Source organism: Xyrauchen texanus, chromosome 23, assembly GCF_025860055.1.
Source record: "Xyrauchen texanus isolate HMW12.3.18 chromosome 23, RBS_HiC_50CHRs, whole genome shotgun sequence".
In the NCBI taxonomy this organism is placed as follows: domain Eukaryota; kingdom Metazoa; phylum Chordata; class Actinopteri; order Cypriniformes; family Catostomidae; genus Xyrauchen; species Xyrauchen texanus.
In genome coordinates, this window is record NC_068298.1 from 35,908,492 (window position 1) to 35,929,192 (window position 20,701).

At 39.5% G+C, this 20,701-nt stretch overlaps 1 protein-coding gene across 1 annotated transcript in view; it reads right to left on the minus strand.

The window, feature by feature from the left end:
- The window catches only part of LOC127663366 (collagen alpha-1(XXIII) chain-like), a 198,138-nt gene that overhangs the window by 50,849 nt on the left and 126,588 nt on the right, over positions 1 to 20,701 (minus strand). The window lies entirely within an intron of this gene.

Genomic DNA, 20,701 nt, shown 5'->3' on the forward strand with positions numbered 1-20,701 from the left:
GTTGTAGCCCATCTGCCTCAAGGTTTGGCATTTTGAGCATTCAGAGATGATATTCTGCTCACTACAACTGTACAGAGGGGTTAACAGAGTTATCGTTACTTTTCTGTCAGCTTGAACCAGTCTGTCCGTTCTCCGCTGACCTCTCTCATCAACAAGGTGTTTCCATCAGCAGAACTGCCACTTACTCACTGGATGATTTTTTGGTTTTGGCACCATTCTGAGTAAACTCTAGAGACTATTGTGCGTGAAAATCCCAGGAGATCAGCAGTTACAGAAATACTCAAACCAGCCCGTCTGGCACCAACTATCATGCCACGGTTGAAATCACTGAGATAACAAATTATCCCCATTCTGATGGTTGATGTGAACATTAACTGAAGCTCCTGACAATCATCTGCATGATTTTATGCATTGCATTGCTGCCACACAATTGGCTGATTAGCATGAATAAGTAGTTGTAAAGGTGTTCCAAATAAAGTACTCAGTGAGTGTATATACAGTATATGGCCACGTTCACACAGCAGCAGAATATGGTTGTCAGTGCAGTGTTTGAGTGCTTAATACAGTTCACACATAGGTTGATTATTTACAAGAGTGACAACCGTATTCAATAAACCAAACTGACACCCGCAAATGTTCGGGACTCACAACTGCATTTTTAGCAAACCTGTACTGTGTGAATGTAACTGTACTGGACAACTAGTTATTAGTCACGTCATATAACGTAATAACGTAACGTAATTCTTAGTTTTGTTAACTCACGGTGACGGAAAAATTAGCTGCATGTCATCCAAAGATCCAACCACTGTCTTTCACCATAGCAGCTCACAGGTGTGAGCAACGTGATACAAAAGCTGCCACTCAGTTAAAAAGCTTTCAAAGATGCTGTCGGTTAATTATGATCTGATGAATGAACTCTCGCCTCTATTGGACTCATTTATGTAATACCGTGGTGTCAGTTTTGATAAGACATGCTGGTGTTATGGACGCTGACATCTTTTATATTTACTTAAGTCACTATGGTTACAGCTGTTAGAATACAGGCTTGACTTCGAAGCCGCTACTGTAAACTGTTGTATGAACACGACATTTCAAGACTCACACCTGTAAGTAAATACGGTTGTCAATCCCAAGCACTGACTGTGTGAACGTAGCCTATGTGACCGACCATTACTCTCCAGTGCACATATAGGAGGGTCCATGAGAGCAGCCACTGCCCCTGCTTGCGAGATGAGCCGTACATACGGACCTCCACAACAGAACACACAACACTTCTGCACACAGACCAGAGAACCAAACTTACAAAACTTGTCTGAAGAGCTTTAAGTTGAAAAGGAGATGCATTTCTATGCCCAGCCTTATTTGTATGAACTGGAGTACTTGGAAATGCATCTCCTCTTTATCGTCAAACTCTTTAGATGTGTTTTGTAAGTTCTGTTCTCTGGTTTGTGTGCATCTGTGATGTGTTCTCTGTTTTGTTATCTCTGGTGGTCCGGTTGTACCAAAACAAAGCGCTTTCTCACTTGAATGGCATATCTCGCGAGCAGGGGCTGCGCAAACTTTTACTCTTCTTCATTTTCATGAACGTGCACAGGAAAGCATCTGTCAGTCAAGATTTCATTAAATAACAAATTAGATTTTGGTTTGTTTCTTACCAAACATTATATGCCTTTTGAAACTTGAAGAGGTAGTCATCATAAACCACTGATCATTTTTTAGGCATATTGGTTCAGAACATGATATGGGTGAGCTATTAATGACTGCATTTTCATTTTGGGTGTAACGACTCAGTATAAAGGTGTAAAACGCCATGGAAGCACTTTATGTGTGATAAAGGAACCAGGCACAAATCCATCGTCGCAGATGAACACAGATGCAGAGTGCATATCTGTGCATGACACATCTGGGTACCTCGCATCACTTCCTGCTCATGTGTATGTATGTCATAACAAAACAACCGAGGGCATACCTCCCAGGTTTCTGAGATCAGTATCCAAACCCCATCTCCCCTCCTCTCTGTTTCTCTGGTTAACCGATTAACTCCCTTCTATATGTCTCCTGGTCATTAAATCACTTCCATCAACCTCTCTCCCTCCCTCCCTCTGAAATATAACATTTCAATGTTTACAAATTTTATCTTAAATAAATATTTTTTAATTATGTATTACAATGATAAAATTATATATATACCAAAAAAATTGCAAATTATTTAACTAAACTTTATTTTATGAACAAGAATTGTAATGACTGATTGAAGGTTACAGAGCAGTTCTTGTTTCATTTCGACATGACTGAGAGCAAAGACTTGAAATAAAGGTGAATCAGATTTTAGTTCAGCTGTTCTAACTGTGACATCATTCAGTGGATTCGTCAAGTCTGATTCAAATAACTTGTGAGTTGGTGAGTCATTTGACAAGATTCATTAAAAGTATCGGCTTGGTTTATAAAAAGAGGGTGAGTAAATGATGACAGAATGTTCCTTTTTTATTGAATTAACCCTTTAAAACCGTTCATTCTAACATATATAATTCTGTCTCCCTTGGTCTATTTCTCTCATGTGGTATGATTTCTATTATCTTATTGTAAAGGACTCGCTATGATGCGTTAAGTGGAGGTATCCAGAAAAACACAGACTTATTTATTATTATTATTATCTACAAGGCTCTCTGCCCTGTGGGTTATACATTTCCCCACTGTATTGATGTTTCATGGTTTGTACAGTACAATGATACAAATCCTAGTCAACATAGCGAAAATAGTGATTCGCAGCTTCATCTTTGAGCTCTTCTGGCTTCCTGCACTAAACAGTATCACATTACCAAAGACTAAACCACAACAGCTATAAATACGTGTAACTATGATATTTACCAGCAGAACACATAAATACTATGAACTATCTTAGAGATGGCTCAATGCTGGAAGGTTCCTCTCGTGTATTAATCTGCTTTTATCTATCAACGTCTGATGAGCTTTCTTGTGGTAAATTATCATAACAGTAACAACTGCAAGATTAAAAACTTGGTGCCGGATTCTAATTAAGGTCGACAGGATCTTAAAGTTCTCACAGCGGTAAATATAGTTTGTGGTTTGAAATTCAGACTTCAATTGGCTATAAATCCTCTATGTGGTGTCGTAGAAATGTTAATAATGTTGCATGTGATTTTTCATGATTTGTGAATTCGGATGACATCATCCTCGGTCATTTAAATTTTACAACTCTTCATTTTCTGTTGCAAATAGCTCCAATACTCTCATCTCGAACAGACTGATTTGTGAATTTGTTCACAGCAGTTTGTTTTCCTGTCAACTCTTTATAAGTCCATGAGTCGGGATGGTGACAAATAAGCGCTCTTCACTTTTCGCTCTTCACTTTCACATTTCCAGCAAACATGCAGTCTGGGTTCATGCAAATGTACTTGTTTTTGATAGACCCTCACATTTGTTCATGATTGATTGTGTCTTACTGCTCTACCCCATTGCCTTGAGTAATAGTAACAATATAGGCTGTCAATAAAGACATCAGAGAAACACTAGTTTCACACAAAACTGGATTTATGAAAACTTTCACAGATTGATTTTACTCTGTTTGATGGCTTCTTCATTTTGGCATTGTGAAATAAAAATGTTATATTCCATAAACCAATAAACGTCTTATAAATCTACAAAATGAACACCAAGACGGGTCACATTAGGATTAAATAGACCATCCTTATTTGTGAATTTTTTTCACAGATAGTTTTTTATCATTTAAATTAGTGTTTTCCCTTCATAATTATCATGTGTTTCAAGAATGTGACCTCTCAATGTTTATAACACTGATTTTTCAGGTAAACTGTTGACTCAACTCAACAAAGGTTAAATGACAAAAACTGATCTGTGAAAGTTGTCACAAATTCACACAATCAAACGTGAACACGTGTGATTGTGAAAGTTTTCACAAATCAGTCTGGTCAAGATGAGAGTATTAAATGACCGACTGCGGAGCGGAGGATGATGTCATCCGAATTCACAAATCATGCAACATTATTTACATGTCTACGACAGCGCATAGCGGATTTATAGCCAATCGAAGTCGAAGACTCCTATGTTCTCCCTTATAGCTGTCCTGTTAAGTTAACATTCAGAAATTAGATAATTGAAGAGTATCATTATTCTCAGCTTTGACGATTTAACCGCTTGACGAATTTTGACCGAGACCATCTGTTTCTTATAGTCACGCAAAGGCTTGATTTAGCTACTGTGACATTTTGTCTCAAACAAATGTTTCAAAGAAAATAAAAACGTCATTGTTTCTGCCAGTGAGGGAGAGCGGGGTGACTTTTTCTCAGGCACGCCAACTGTTCGCAATAAATGTCAACAATGACATTACAAAATACTGTCCTCTCAGTTATTGAACCGCAACCTTGTTTTCTTCTTCAATATCCTTTCTGATATAAATGAAAGTCTATGAATGGAAAGGCAATCCAATAAATACCAGAAGGTGTGTGTTTTGTGTGTGGCTATTACCATGACAACCCTTTGTCCCCATACTCTAGAGGCAATTGTCAACATAATCACTCTAATCTGAAGTTTAGACATTATCCCATCTTTCAATTATCCGATATTCATAACTCAATAAAATCATACATACAGCTTCCAGCAGTACCGGCACACCTACGGAAAATCCACCATGAAATTCAAACCAGAGAGTAAAATTGTAAATAAAGCTCGCAAGACATAAAGATCTCAGATATGTTTCATTTAATATCACCTTTTGGTCTTGGAAGAATTGAAGACAATATTGCAAATATGGAAATATTGAGAAATATTTGAGTTCATTTTGAAATCTCAGACATTTGATTGCATTTATTGTACAGTTTGAGACATTATTGAGATCTTTTTCTGAAACTCTGGAGGAGACATATGGAGATATATTTTACTGGGGTCTTTTCTCAGAATAAAAATCTGAGAAGGAGAAATATTGATAAAAGCCTCCATTTAATCTCATTTAATGGAAAATGAGAAACAATTGAGATATCAAGAGATCTTTCTTTATTATGGGACAGCTTCAAACTCACCAACTTCAAATATGTATTCGGTTTCATTTTCTTCATTGTCATTCTTGTAGTAGTTTTCCTAACATGTGAAATACAACTGTTTTAATCACTTGGGTATAATATATCATGTTCTAACAAACCCCTTTCATGTTCATGTGAAATGCAGAAATAAACTTTGTGTGATGTATGACAGGTGGTTTATGTTGACATAAACTGGGGGGGGGTGGGGGGATGGGGGGTCCCAGACATCCCAGGCAGCCAAGACAGTCAAATCAAATACTGCTGTGGTCATGAGAGATCACGAACAGCCAAATAACAGAGCACAAGTCAACCGTTTCAACTGCTTCAAATAAGAAGTGAGGTGTGTTCTCTGGACATTCCAATGTGTGTGAGTATGTCTGTAATGGTTTGGGTGCCGTGGTATAAATAGCAAGCATACAACGAGAGCAACATCATACAAAGAGGTCAGAAACACTCAGTGTTTTCTACATTATTTGTGTAAAATTGTAAATTAAAGTAAGTACATTTTAGTTACCCCCAAAGCGTTGTACATTGTAATAAACATATAAATACATACAAATAAGAAATAAGAATAAATCAATAAATACAAAACGATTTTTTGCGTAGTGAAATTATTTCATTATTTAAAGTGTAAACTGGACATTTTATTTATTTTTGGTAATTCCCAATATAATGAATGGTGATTCTCTCTACTTTAATAAAGTATTTTGTTTTTAAATCAGCATACTTTAAAGGCTGTATAACAAATACTACTACAACATATAAATACTGTATTAATTAAAAAATTATTTAAATGATAATATGTTTTTATTGCATTGCAGAAATGAGAATTTGAATTTTTACATTACATTAAAAAGAATGTATCTAAAGAATTAAAAGAACGAATTAATTTGAATCAAATTAAAGTGTACTGTAAATCAGAATAAAAATAGTTTATTTGTTCAGAATCATTTTTTAATGCTTTAGGAACAACATTGAAGAACGTAAGAGTAATTCATTCAATTTAAGTTTATAGGAATTCCTAGTATATAAATACATCAACTAATTCATTAAATATTCAATTAATTCAAGGAGAAATGCATTTGTAAGGAAAAAAAATTGGACCATATTTCATTGTGGTTCAGAGTTGCCATATGGCAATATTTCCAAAGAAAATTAAAATATCTCTTTATTTTTTCTAATAGAGCTATTTTATAAAAATATTTCACCATTATAGTATAATGTGTACTATATATGGTTAATTGATGTGAAATATAATCTCACAATGCAAAAAGTATTTATGATCTAAAAATAAATATATATATATATATATATTGATTTTCCTCTTATTTTTGAAGTGAAATATGACACAGATGTGTTCTTGAAAGGTTAAGTGTTGAAATTTTCTTAATGTCAAATTGAAATATTGTATAGCTTACATAACATACAAAGACATAACAGATGTATTAATCAATAACATATAGGACTATATCCCTTATTCCCCTATTTAATACACAGTACAACCGAGTACATCAAAAAGGTATTTGGCAGAGTCTTTCCTATATATAAACACCCTTGACCATTACCATACTTCCATGCACTGAACGTGCCTGCCGTCTTGTCATGCTTTGCATGTGCTGTTAAATAAAAGTGCTGTTGTTGCATGTATGCTGCGGTGTTCATGTGTAAATCTGTCAGCTGTATGATCTTTGTCTTGATACTTCCTGTCTCTGCATTTGGACAGAGTCAAGCCGCATGCTACGAACTGCAAAAATAACTTGAACATTACTGACTGCATTTCAGGCTAGAACATGATGTGCAATTGTGCAACTTCAGTGGTGTGTTTTGTATCATTTGTGCTTTGTTGACCCAACAACAAATGAAAACTGTCCGCTAGGCATGTAAGTCACAGTCTGATGTGACTAACCACTCACTGTTTGTCAAATGATTTTGATAGAAATGTAAGCGCAGCGTAGTTCTAGCGGGAAGACTAGCAGCTGTACATCATCGCACCATTAGCTGGGTAATTCCTAGCCAATCACATGTAAGCCATTGCTTTATAAGTCTGCTCAGAATCTATCACATTGCTGTTTCAGCGTGCTAACACGGCAGTAGTGGATCAAAAATGGCAACATTACATTTTTATAAAACAACTTATTTTTTCAAGGGAAATTAACGATAAAGACACTGTTTCTGGAAATATATATATTTTTTATATTTTGTTGACTTATATTTTATTCAATTCTGAGGAGTTTCAGACACATTGAAAGTGGCGAATGTTTTTTCCTACTCACAATTGTAATACAAGTGCAATAAAATCATAGTAATCACATACTGTATCAGTGATATACTGTACAACTGTACTGTATGCATTCTCATTAGTAAGGCATTTCTGGAGTGTCAGATGAAAGGACCACTTCATATAAAAATGTAAGTAAAGGTTATTTTTGATCCACATACACTATGCATTTTAGTGTAATTGTACTCAATTTAATGACTTATATTTTGGTCTTATCCTCACATGAAGATATCATGTGGCTTCAGAAGACTTGAAATATAGCAAACAAGCTGTTTGGACCAATTTTATGATCCTTTTATGGTGCTTTTTTGTCATATTGTAGCTTGAAATCCAATGTCACTTACAAAGATTTGTCATGGATTTTCTCAATTTCTTACTAAAAAACAGTGGCCTCGGGTATTCTAAAAAATCATAAGAAAGAAAGTCATATCAGTTTGAAATTGTATTTTTTATTTTCATGAACTATTCTTTTAAATTCAATTTTTATTTTAATTGAAATTGGTTGATAGCACATTTAAAGGGGGGGATTATTTAAACATCAAAATACTGCAAAAATAATGTCTATTTCAAAAGTTTTCCCCCAAAACTCCTCTGTCTGTCATTTGTCAGCCAAAACAAATAGTCCCACCTCAAACTCACACCATTGGTTGGGTCAGTGTAGCTATGTTAAGCTGGTTGCAACCGGGTCTCATGAAAAGTCATAAAAATTTGTATAAGATTGTGAAATCGTTTTAGAACTAGATGAGTATCGTATAAATAAATATTGAATGAGAAACCAAATTTTTTCCTTTCTTAATAGTTTTATCTTTCAAAATAGTTTTGGAAAGGAGGCAAGCACAAATTTGATGCCTGTGTTGTATCGATTTGAAATTCAGCTTGTTAATTGGTTGCACTCTATGGAAATAAAAGTTGCACCTTTTTGTATCAATTCTTACAATATCTTAGGGTTTTGCCATCTCGTACTAAATAAGAGTCGTCATGCAGCTATGTTGGGATGCTCAAACAAACAGAGCCATGTTTTCTTTTTTTTTTTTTTTTTACAGTTTTGGGAGGTAATCTACAAATTGCTTACTTATAGTTGTCTCTACAAATTAAGCTGGGATCCTTGAAAATATTTTAATGTCACAAAATTCATATACTTAAGCTTTAAACATTTCAGCAGATTTTTATTGCATTTGCAGCATCTGCACACATTTATTTTACATTTACATCTTAACAAACACTGACTTCACAACCTCTTAATACACCCTGTCCAACACTTTTGTACAAAGATAAAAAATAACAATTTAAGCTGTACAGAAAAACATACAGAATCCATCATTGGCATGTATATCTTTCTTTGGGCATATGCGTGAGTGTCTGGGTTTGCCCATGTTAAGTGTGTGAGTTTTTTAGGAGTGGCCCTTTCGTGATGGAGAGTTAACTCGCTTGACCTCCAGATAAACAACTTCAGCCCCCCCATCACCAGTCGCCTGCCAGTGAAACATTTCCATGTGTTTGTTGATGCTGGACGTGTTGTTTTTTATGAGGGAGTCCGCTTCTATGTTGGACCCCGGACACTCGTTGGGTGGCTCTTCCATTAGTGCATGTGATTATGATAGACAACAGAGAATGCATAAGACTGAGATGATATTCAGACTCATGCTCCATTGGACCCAGAACGACCAAGCACCCCCGGGTTCAGTACTGCCACCTCTGTTTCATGGATCAGTTTACGCTTCAAATCTGCTCTTACCGGCAAAACACTTATCCAGGAGGTTTTGTGTAGTAAAATCCAGCTTAAGTGGGTAGTTGTGTTCTGGAACATGGTAGCTGGTTTCTAGCTGGTCTAAACTGGACAAGCTGGTTCATGCTGGCCGTTGGCTGGTTGGCCAGTAACTATGTTACAAAAATCAGCTCGACCAGTAGGTACTGTAGTTCACCCAAAAATGAAAATACTAACCTAGTCTCATAGAGGACTTTATGATAACTAAATTTTGCTAACTGAACATTTCACTGGGAAACTGCAGCTAAACTTGGAATGAAGCAAGTAATTTCATTTTACAAAAATGTTGTCAAGGAAACATAATTTTCATGAGATCAGGATGGAAAATTCTGTCACCATCACCCTCATGTTGTTCTTAACTTATATGGGTTTCTTCTGTGAAACACAAAATAAGATATTAGGATAGTCCCAGTCACCATTCACTTTAATTGCATCTTTTTTCCATACAATGAGAGTGAATGTTGACCGAGGCTGTTGTTCTACCTAACTTCTCCTTTCATGTTCCAAAATTGCAACCTGATGTCAGATTTTGCCTGTACATTTTTTCAAAAGTCACTCTGAGCAACATAATGATGCCTGTATCTTATCTGAAAATAAACAAAGACCACCATGTTGTTTCTTCTTATCGGTTAATAGCGATCTTTGTCTTTATTCCTCATTGGAACAGGCTGAAAATTCCGATGTTGTTGATACAGTGTAAACATAAACAAAACATTACAGTGATATAAGCAAACCATCCACCACCTTCTTAGAGGCGTTAAAATGCCTTAAATCCAATTAAAGTAAGAAAACAAGGGTCCAGAGTCAAAAATTGACACTCGCCAAGTGTCATTTGCAAGTAAAAATTAATGAGTAATAATTCAAATGTAGACTACTCGCCAATTGGCTGGTGACTTAATTAGAAACTGCAACATAATACATGGCTTGAAAAGAATAGGAAGAACAGTAATCAGACCCTCACTGATCCTTCGCCCTCTGTCAAAACGTGTTATAGAAGCACCACAAAATGACATAGTTGCTTCAGAAATTGCATTTTTCACCTCACATTTGGTTTTAAGACTCTATCTGTTAGGTTTAGGTTTAGGTTTAAGTTTAATGTTTAGGTAGGGAGGTCATTTTTATATTTTATTTTAATACTCGATTGAGAATTTACCTTATAAACCTCATCTGTTTGGGAGAACACTTAACTTGTTTTAGCACCACAAAGTGGACATTTCACCTCAGGTATGCCTTGATTTGAGGAATGTTTAGCAAAACTTTTGCCACAGTCACGTAACTTTCATGAGATCAGGCTTGTAAATTCACCCCTCAGATTTCTGAAGAGAACATACAATACGTTTTAGCACTTTTCTTCTCTTTAAATTCACCTAGTAGGCTGGAAGTCGATATTTATTGTGTAAACAAGGTGACTACACTTTCCATTCACCTGAATGTCAGCACTCCTAACAAGTGAGATGAATTTGCGGCGTCTTGTCTTAAACACGTGTCCCTGTGAGGAGTTAACTGCAAACAGGTATGTGGTCTTGATTCCCAAATCACATTCATTCTTTGGTGCTCCATTGAATGAAGTCTAGGCAAAACTCTATCCTGAATGAGTATGCATTTTCAGCTGGTTAGAGAAGGTCTCAAAAGTGCCCTCAAACCAGAAGTCATTTTCAAACTATGCAAAAATGCCTATACAGGAACATTGTGTTTCTTGATTACTCTTTTCTTTTAAATATTGTTGACAAACTCACACAGTCTGAGATCAAAAATGTAAATTAAAAATAAACTTTTGTAACTGGAGCACTGGATGTTTTAAATAGAGCATTACGGCTGGATGTTATCATTAAATCAAATACTGATGACTGTAAACAGGCTCGGGTTTTGGGGACCAGAAATATTTTCAGCAAGTTTTATTTTTGACGAGAAAATCACTGTAACACGAGCCCAGATTTTATAATTCTTATTTGAGGAAAAATTCTGTTTAACCATGCCTGCTAACCACAACATTAGTCTGTGGGATCATAACCTCAAAGTGTCCTTTTAAGATTGTTGTCCCTTCAGCTGTCTATTGAAAAAACATGTTGAACTCTGCGTAACATGGTGTCTGTTTAACTGCAACAGTCTTATAGGGGCAATGTTCTGTCACAAGCTGGGATTTTATTTTATGTAAACATACTGGGGCTCGTTGTCACATGGAGAATTTGTCTCAGTTGGTTTTGTAGGTTTGTTTCAAATATCTAGTTCAAAACTGTCTTAAATGAAAATCATTTTTGTGAATTCTCTAAACTACAATTCCAATGTTGTAATATTTTTGTAATAGCTCAAAAAATGAACGCAATAAAACTACACTAGGATAAATTCAGGCAAGTGTCAACTATATAATGAAGGTAGATTTTACCTGAAGGTTAAACTGTGTTCACAGGACAAGGGTATTTTTCATAAATGTCAGGGCAGGATGTGACATATTATTGGTGCATAAGTTGTCACATGTTCTTTTTATTTCATTTTATAATATGTATTGATTTACAATGGATCTATCCATCCATACATTTTATATAGCCACTTGTCCTATGCAGGGTCAAGGGGAGTGCTGAGCCTATGCCAGCTGTCTCGGGCCGAAGGCAGGGAAACACCAAAAATGTATAAATATTTTTTAAAGATTAAATTATATTTTATTAGTAATTCTGTGTTTCATAATTGATTCAAAAATAATTTATTTACTTTTGACATTCCAGAGAACAGCCATTAAGTAGCCTATAATAGTCTTTTTAATGGCAGGTAGTGGAAATGTTCAATAGAAAATTATACAGAAATGATTTATTTACTTTAATTTATTAAAGGTGCTGTATGCGATTTTAGTGCTCTGACGCTTTCAAATGACTGAGCTGTTGAATTAGCCACACACCTTCATTTCAAAACCCCGCCCTCCAAAGATCATTTTGAGACCAAAATCGAGCAAAAGCAGCATTGTTTGTTCCTGTGGCTGTCAAATTAAACAGTGGCACAATGGCGCCCTCAACTGACAAACATTATGAATCATAGCCTCAATGAACTGCTTCAAATACAACACTATGAGAACGAGCAAAATGATCGACAGGTGAAAGGCGTTAATGATTCAATTGTTTTTGCTGTTTACAAAGTCTACAGCTGTCACGGAGACAAGTGAAATATTTTATTTCATTAATATCTTTTAGGAAGTAGGGACATTTTTTGCATTGTTTTCCTTGAAAACAAACAATTACAGCACCTTTAAATTGCCAATAATAGTGTTTTTAAAGGCAGGAACCCAGTGTGACAACTTACCCCATATAGAAAATAATCCTGAGAAATCTTCACTATGGTAAAAAAAAAATTGTGACAAATAACCCCGTACATATGCAGAGTTTTGGGAGGCAGGAGCCCAGATTGACAGCCCTTCCTGTTCAGGGTGAATTTTGGGAACATTTTTACATCCATGTTATGGTACTTGTGAAATGCTGCCAGGTCATGTGGAGCTAAGCATGTCAGACATTCAGTTGTGCTGCCAAATAAGTTCAGACAGAGAGGACTGGCTTTCATTTACACTTCTAAACACCTAACCTATTGATTCCAGAGCATAGCCTGCCAGAAGCATCAGTGAACTCCTCATTCCTCACCCGAAAACTGAGAAAGTGTGCAGGGAGTGAGAAAGAGAGAGAGACAGAGAGAGAATTTATAGCACAAGCTGATTGTTAAAGCAGCGTTACATTGAACATTTGATCTATTATTCATCTCTGACCATCCCTGATGGAACTACATTAAAAATAGGCCACCGGTTCTCTTTGGCAGGTACGGCGCCCTGGAACCGGACCTCCCGCTTCCATGCGCCCAGCCGTGCACCTGAGCAGACGGTCTCCACGGGCCACAAGGACGAAAATCTTCCTCCCCGTCCCAGGCTGTCCCAGGAGCGGTCACAAGGCCCCGTCGCGAGGCCCCGCCCGCTGGTATGTCCGACGCTGTAGTCCCCTTGGTCCCTCTCACACGGAGCTTGGGGGCATGGTTCGCGCTCCCCAACCCGTCGCGTTGGTTGATCAGGACCGTCCAACTCAGCTATGCGATTCAGTTCGCAAGGTACCCACCAAAGTTCAACGGAGTCCGCTCCACCACAGTGAGAGGCCAGAACGCCACTGCCTTGCGTGCAGTGATTGCCTCCCTCCAGCCGAGGTGAAGAAGGGGTTTTACAGCCCCTACTTCATCGTACCCAAAAAAAGGCGGCGGGTTGCGGCCAATCCTTGACCTGCGAGTTCTGAACCGGGCTCTTCACAGACTCCTGTTCAAGATGCTCACGCAGAAACGCATTCTAGCGAGCGTCCGGCATCTGCATTGGTTTGCAGCGGTAGACCTGAAGGACGCGTACTTCCATGTCTCAATCCTTCCTCGACACAGACCCTTTCTACTGTTTGAAGGACAACACAGCTACTGTAGCGTATATCAACCGCCAAGGTGCCCTACGCTCTCGCCCTATGTCACAACTCGCCCGCCGTCTCCTCCTTTGGAGTCAGCACCGGCTCAAGTCACTGCGAGGCACTCATATCCCGGGCCACCTCAACAGCACAGCGGACGCGCTGTCGCGGCAGGTTACGCCCAGGGGAGAGTGGAGGCTTCACCGTCAGGCGGTCCAGCTGATCTGGAGTCGATTCGGCCAAGCACAGGTAGACCTGTTTGCTTCCCCAGAAAGCGCCCATTGCCCACTATGGTACTCTCTGACCAAGGCTCCCCTCAGCACAGATGCCTTGGCACACAGTTGGCCCCTGGGGCTGCGCAAGTATGTGTTTCCCTCAGTGAGCCTATTTGCACAGACTTTGTGCAAAGTCAGGGAGGACGGGGAGCAGGTCCCCGAGCAGGCCCTCCCGGATTTGGTTTTCGGACCTCATGCTCCTCGCAAGAGACCCCCAGTGAATTCCCCTGAGGAACCCATGACCGGATCTCTGGAATCTCCATGTCTGGCCCTTGGACGGGACGTGGAAGACTTAGGTGGCCTACCACGAGGCGCCTTTACGGCCTGAAGTGGCGTCTGTTTGCTCAGTGATGTTCTTCCCAAGGTGAAGACCGCCAGAGATGCGCAGTTGGATCAGTGCTATCCTTTCTGCAGGAAAAGATAGAGAGACGGCTGTCCCCCTCCACCTTGAAAGTGTATGTAGCCGCCATATCGGCACATCACAATGCAGTAGACGGTAAGTATTTAGGGAAGCACGATTTGATCATCAGGTTCCGGAGAGGCGCGAGGAGGTTAAACCCCCCCCCCAGGTCATGCCTCGTTCCCTCATGGGACCTCTCCGTGGTCCTTCGGGGAGCTCCCTTTGAGCCCCTTGAGTCAGCAGAGCTAAAGGCGCTCTCTCTGAAGACCGCCCTCCTGACGGAGCTCACCACCATCAAGAGGCTCTTTCAGCGAACTGTGTATAAAGTATGGTCCGGCTTACTCTCACGTCATCCTGAGACCCCGACTGGGCTACGTGCCCAAGGCTTCCACGACCCGGTGGTGAACCTGCAAGCGCTGCCCCAGGAGGAGGCAGACCCAGCCTTGGCGTTGCTGTGTCCGGTGCGTGCCCTTCGCATCTACTTTAGAAGCTCCGAGCAGCTCTTTGTCTGCTTTGGTGGACAGCGGAAAGGAAGCGCTGTCTCCAAACAGAGGATTGCCCACTGGGTCGTCGATGCTATCACTATGGCATACCACGCCCTGCATGTGCCACCCCCTGCTGGCCTATGAGCCCATTCTACCAGGGGTGTTGCGGCTTCTTGGGCGTTGTCCCACGGCGCCTCTCTAGCAGACATACATAGAGCCACGGGCTGGGCAACACCTAACACCTTTGCAAGGTTCTATAACCTCTGGGTTGAGCCAATTTCGTCCTGTGTTTTATCAGGTGACACAAACAGGTAAATTCGGGTCAGCTGGCTGGGTGTATCGCTTGCATAGCACCTTTCCCTTCCCTTGAGGCGAAGACAAACACTCTTTCCCCAGTTGTGTTCGCAAGAAGTGTGAACCCTGGACGTTCTTCCTCCCTAGCCTAGCGGCCGTCGAGTCTTCAGAGAGGCTCGCTGCCACCCCAGTACGGGTGTCACCCAGGCCCCCGTACTGAGGTAAGTGCTCCACATGCGCTGGTTGTCCCTGCCGGTAAACCACGTCTTCCTTGGGCAAAGGTCCCTCTGTCCTTGGTCGGCATGTTTGTAGTAACTCCTCATCCCTTGGGTAGGACCTACCACGACGCCGCTCCACACAATGTGCTTCCACTCCTAAACTGGTAAGTCCGTGTGTTGTATTCCACCTAAAATCTCCCCCCTCTTGGGGCCGGGTGTGGTCTCCACGGTAGTCTCCGTGGTCTCCGTCTCGCAACCCCCAGCTTGGACCATATATTTTGCCCCCAGCCAAACGATTTTGTTCCTTTTTGGGGAGAATAATAGAGAGAAGGCCACGGCTGGGCCAGCCAGTCCTTATACTTCTGAGCAGTTAGCCGTTCTCCTAGGTGCAGGGGACCACTTCATGCCTGCCAGTGTGTTGGGGGTAGTTATGCAATGGCTTGCTGCGCTGGCTACCAGGCTCACAGAGGTCTGCCCGTCTCGCACCGCCAGTCTGCGTAACTCGGTTCAGCTCTTGTGGCATTTTCCTACCCCTAGTTTCAACTCATCGACACAACGTTGAGTGAGTGACAGATAGGGAACGTTACTGATGTAACCTCCATTCCCTGATGGAGGGAACGAGACGTTGTGTCCCTCCTGCCACAACACTGAACCAACCGCTGAAATGGCCGGGTCTTTGGCTCGGCTCCTCAGTGCGATACCTGATGTGTGTTTGCAGCGTCACTCCTTTTATACCCGTATGTCCGGGGGAGTGGCATGCAAATTCCACACACCAATTTCCATTGGCCTTTGCTCAAGATCAGAGATGTCTGGGCTCTGCAGGAGCGACCCCTAGTGTCAACTCATCGACATAACTTCTCGTTCCCTCCATCAGGGAACGGAGGTTACATCAGTAACAGAGACGATTTTTTTACTCAAGTAAAAGTACTGCTACTGAAAAAATCATTCACTTTATAACAAGTAGAAGTGCTAAGAATGGAATAAAATGACTCAAGTAAGAGTAAATAAGTAATTTGCCGAAAAACTATTCAAAGTAATGACATTACAAGTTACTTCATGTAAATAATTTTATATATAATCCAAACACTTCCATTTTTAGAACACAAAGACATTTTTGTTCTTGAAAGAAACTTATGTTTCCTTTGAACAAGGATGCATTAAACTGGTAAACATTTTGCCAGAATCATTAATTGCCAATATTATTATGGTTTGAAATAATTGTTTTAAATCATATTTATTCCATTTTTTCTTTACCTGTGATGGCAAACATATACTGTGTCACCTGTTCCTTACAAAAGCTTTCTAAAGTGCTAATTTGGTACTCAAGAAAATGTTCTTATTATTAGAACAATTGAAAATGGTTGCGCTACCATGCGGAAATCACAATACAGTGGGTTTTATTCCCCATTTGTTGAGGTAATGAGTTCTTGCAAGTTGCCTTACACTTGCAAGTCAAATTTTGGTTTTAAAAATAGGCAAACAGATACACATTTCTCCTGAAACACTTTTTCCTCCTAAAGTCTTTTGTTTTATAGAGTTGAAGGCTATTCCATGCATTACTGGTTTGAAAAAAGAATCTCTAACCAGGATAGAGATGGAAGTGTATGGCCAGATGCACAAATAAATACAATTAAATCACAGTTTCTTTTGAGAAACAGACTCCTCACAGGTCTTAAACTAGCAGCTTCTAAATGCCAAAGACCTGCATTGCTGTAAGCAGAAATAAAATTAAAAAAAAATACAACATTTATTTAAATATAAATAGACATTTGTAACATTCTAACAGGCTCTAAACCACATAATGTGCAATGTGACTGAAACACATTCCTGTTTCAGGTTTATTCTCATTCAGGTATATCTAAGTATTTTGGCTATTAAGTTAACATACTGTACAAATCTAATATAATGCAGTATCATAGAGGAAATGTATCCTATATGATATTGCAGCAATTATCCAGATATGGAATGAGATTATTAAGCAAACTGTTATCAACTCCTACATGCCAACTGAATTAAATAAGGCAAAAATAAATACTTCCCTCAGTGTTTAGTGAGAGATATGATTGATTCAAACACTAAAAGTGGTTGTAATAATAAAGTCTTAATTAACATTATGGTTATTTAACATATTGAGATATTATTATTAAGTTAATTGTAGCATTTGGTTACATTATGTTTTGTGATTTCTGATACCTTCTTTATATAACATCCATCCCTTGAGCACTTTTGGCCTCTTAGCGGGTGAGGCTTTTCAGACAGATAAACGGCAGCACAGGGCAGGGAAGTACAGTATAGTGAAAAAATTATGTTCAGTGAAAAGTGAAAAGAAGATCGCAATGTATATAATTGTATCTATATCAGATATTATTAATAAAACATAGGAACTCATTGCGTGGGCATTTTTTGCCCCATATTTTGAATATCAGGCTTATTTTTGTCCCCATTCATTTCTGACACTATCGGCATTGTATCTTTCTAAAGGTAGCCTCTGCTAAGGTATTTAAAAAGTTTGTTTTAGACATTGTAGCAAGTAAACAAGATATCCCCAAATATATGTCAAACCACATTGTGGTTTAATGTTTGACACAGTTAAAACATTGCCTACCTTAAAAACAAGTGAAGTTTGATCAGTGGTTAAACGTGTTCAGACAGTTCCCTAAAAAATAACGATGTTAGAACAGCAAGTGATATTGTAAAGGTCACATCCATGTAGTAAAAACACACACTTCCAGCCTTAAATGTTTAGTAGGCTCAAGCCTTTTTAAGGTAAAAACAATGAATAACAACCTTAGAAAGCATGAAATGACTGATAAACTGACATTTTATTTTCTGTGTTGACATATTTCCTATTGAAACAAGAAGTTAGGGTGGAACATATAGAAGAGTTTGTCCTTTTTTTAAATATCTAGTAAACTTCAGTTTATGTCACAGCTGTTAGGCCTCATGTGCTCAGATAGGAGACAAAGGCGGGCCTACACACAGTCATAAAGCCTTACTGGGGCCTGTAGGAACACTCAAAGCCTGATGGCCATGAAAACGGTGCCAAAATCAAACAAAGGGTGTCCAAACAGCCTACAGAGACCATCAAGCCATGCTTAATTTCACCTAGGTGTGAAATTCTGAAGTATTGAACTCTCAACTCCTATTGGTTGAAACACATGACAGAACGCGTCCCTCAACCATGATGTCATCGAGCCCCAGAGATTCCTCCTAAGCTTTGCTTCCAGCTACAGTATTCACCACGTCTAGTTGCAGCCCTGCTGCTCCTAGGTGTAGCCTCGCTGCCCAAGGAAGTAACATACATACCTGAACTTTGGCCATATAATCTCCATCTCGCTGGATGAGCCAAGCATGCTAAAGCCCTTTTGCCTGCAGTAGTGAAGAAAGAAGATTTCTCTTCCTTCTTCAACCAAGTCCACTTTGGTGATATCTACACCAACTCACAGAGAATCAGCCGCCATACTGCCCACCGACAGAGCGATGGCCTCCCGTCATCACCCGAGCTTCGAGGAATTGAGTCGGAGTCAAACGACAGATGAACACACATTCTACTCGTGTCCTCACAAGAATTAAGTAAAAGGATTACGTCTGGGCAGAGATAGATTATTATAGTGTGTTATTCTTGTGTATAAAGGTTATTGCTTGTACAGTTTACAGACTGCTACAGTTAGTGCTGCAAATAATACTCAAGGTATTACTGTAACTTACTGTTACCACGAATGAGATTTGCTGTGTTGTCGTCCAACCATGTTGGGCTGTTTGTGCATTTCCGCCATTGCGGATGAGAACGGCATAATATGTTTATCCATTATAGAACCTACGACCCCAGCCATTCACTGCAACTCTGAGTGATAAAACGGTTGCCGTCTCTCCCACGATCGCTAAACCGGCCTCTGTGCCGTCACCCTGTTCTCTCTCTCTCGTACGAACCGCACACACACACACGACCCCTCACAAACATACACGCACACACATTTGGCGAACAGATAACTTGGCAATAGAGCTCAGCTTTGTCCCTAAGTTATCATACCAGCGGAGACATGTGTTAAATGGGCAAACACCATTAACCAGCCTCTCCGCCCACATTCGCTGCCACATTCTTTGTCCGGAGACCTCGCATGGCCGCCATTTTGTGCACTCCTTCTCTCCATACACCCATTCACACACACACACACACACCTCTGCCCTCGTCTCATGTATTATAGGCGTATCTGTCACCATATCTAATCATGTTACTGTTCAATTTGTAGTTGGATGTCAGAAGTTCATCGAATGCATTGTATTGGTTATTCATTGATTTTACTGCATCTAGAAAGCATTTGATTGGATAAAATGAGTGCATCACATTTTTGGTCAGTTTTTCTGGAAGAGAAACACTGTAAATTTGATATGCATATACAGTATCTGCTCAAAGAGTGCATTAGAATATAGATGGCTTCAAAGCTCTCACAAACATGGACTAAAAGCCACAAAACTCTTTTACAAACTTTTTCTATGTGATATTAACACATCAGATGTGTATTTATCAGCAAAGATGACAAGTCAAAATCCATAATGTTTGGAGCGCTACGTCAAGCATTGCAACAGAAAGAGATCTTGTTCATAATGAATGTAAGCTGTTCATTTGCTTTGAGAGAACTCATCTGAGTTTAGACAATAGAGTTCATAGTATTCCTAATGGGGACTGGATGAAGACAAAGCCTTCATTGATGTTTAAATTTTCCACTCACTCGAAACATTTTGGTGGCTTTTGAGATCACAGCAAGCATTTGAGTTTCGTGGAATAAACAATAAAATGAGAAAAAGTTTTTTTAAAGCACTGCTGTTGTCTTCAAGGCACTGAGGAGCAAACTAAGACATCTGAAGTCAAAACATTTTATATCTTTATATCATAATTACATTGCACATGGATTCCAGTTGCAAATGAGAGAAGGCAAGATCTCAGCCAATCTTTTGTTCCACAGCATGGCCACAAGTATTAGAAATGTGCAAAACTGCCTATTTACTTAAGTTGGTGAGTTGCCTGAGCATGCTGTCTCAGGCTAATTTACTGAAAATATCAAAACTAAAATTTATCGGAGAGAACGGGTCTAGATGTTACACTTTTTACTCCAGTGAATATTTCTCAGAGTAGGTTAATATTTGGAAGTCAACTTTTGAAGTGGCAACCCTAAATACGGGACACTCTCTCTAGAGTTATTGATAGGCCGGTGGGGGCAACAGGATCATGGTACCCTAGAATCGGCAATATAATGCAGACTTACGGACTACCATCATCACCTATCAGATATGTTTTCATCGGCTCTTTTCATCGTGTCCGGAAGCACATAGCAAGAGCAGCAGGGGAGACCGGTGTCTGGATTCCATGGTGAGACCAGGGAATAGTCGGGATTGCATAATCAGTGACGAGCGCGATTCGGACATTAGAGACGATTGCGTATTTCATGGGACGGGTGGCAACCCCAGGCACATACCTTAAAATCTTGCCAATGAAAAAAGCTAAACATTGGCACTGTTAATTCC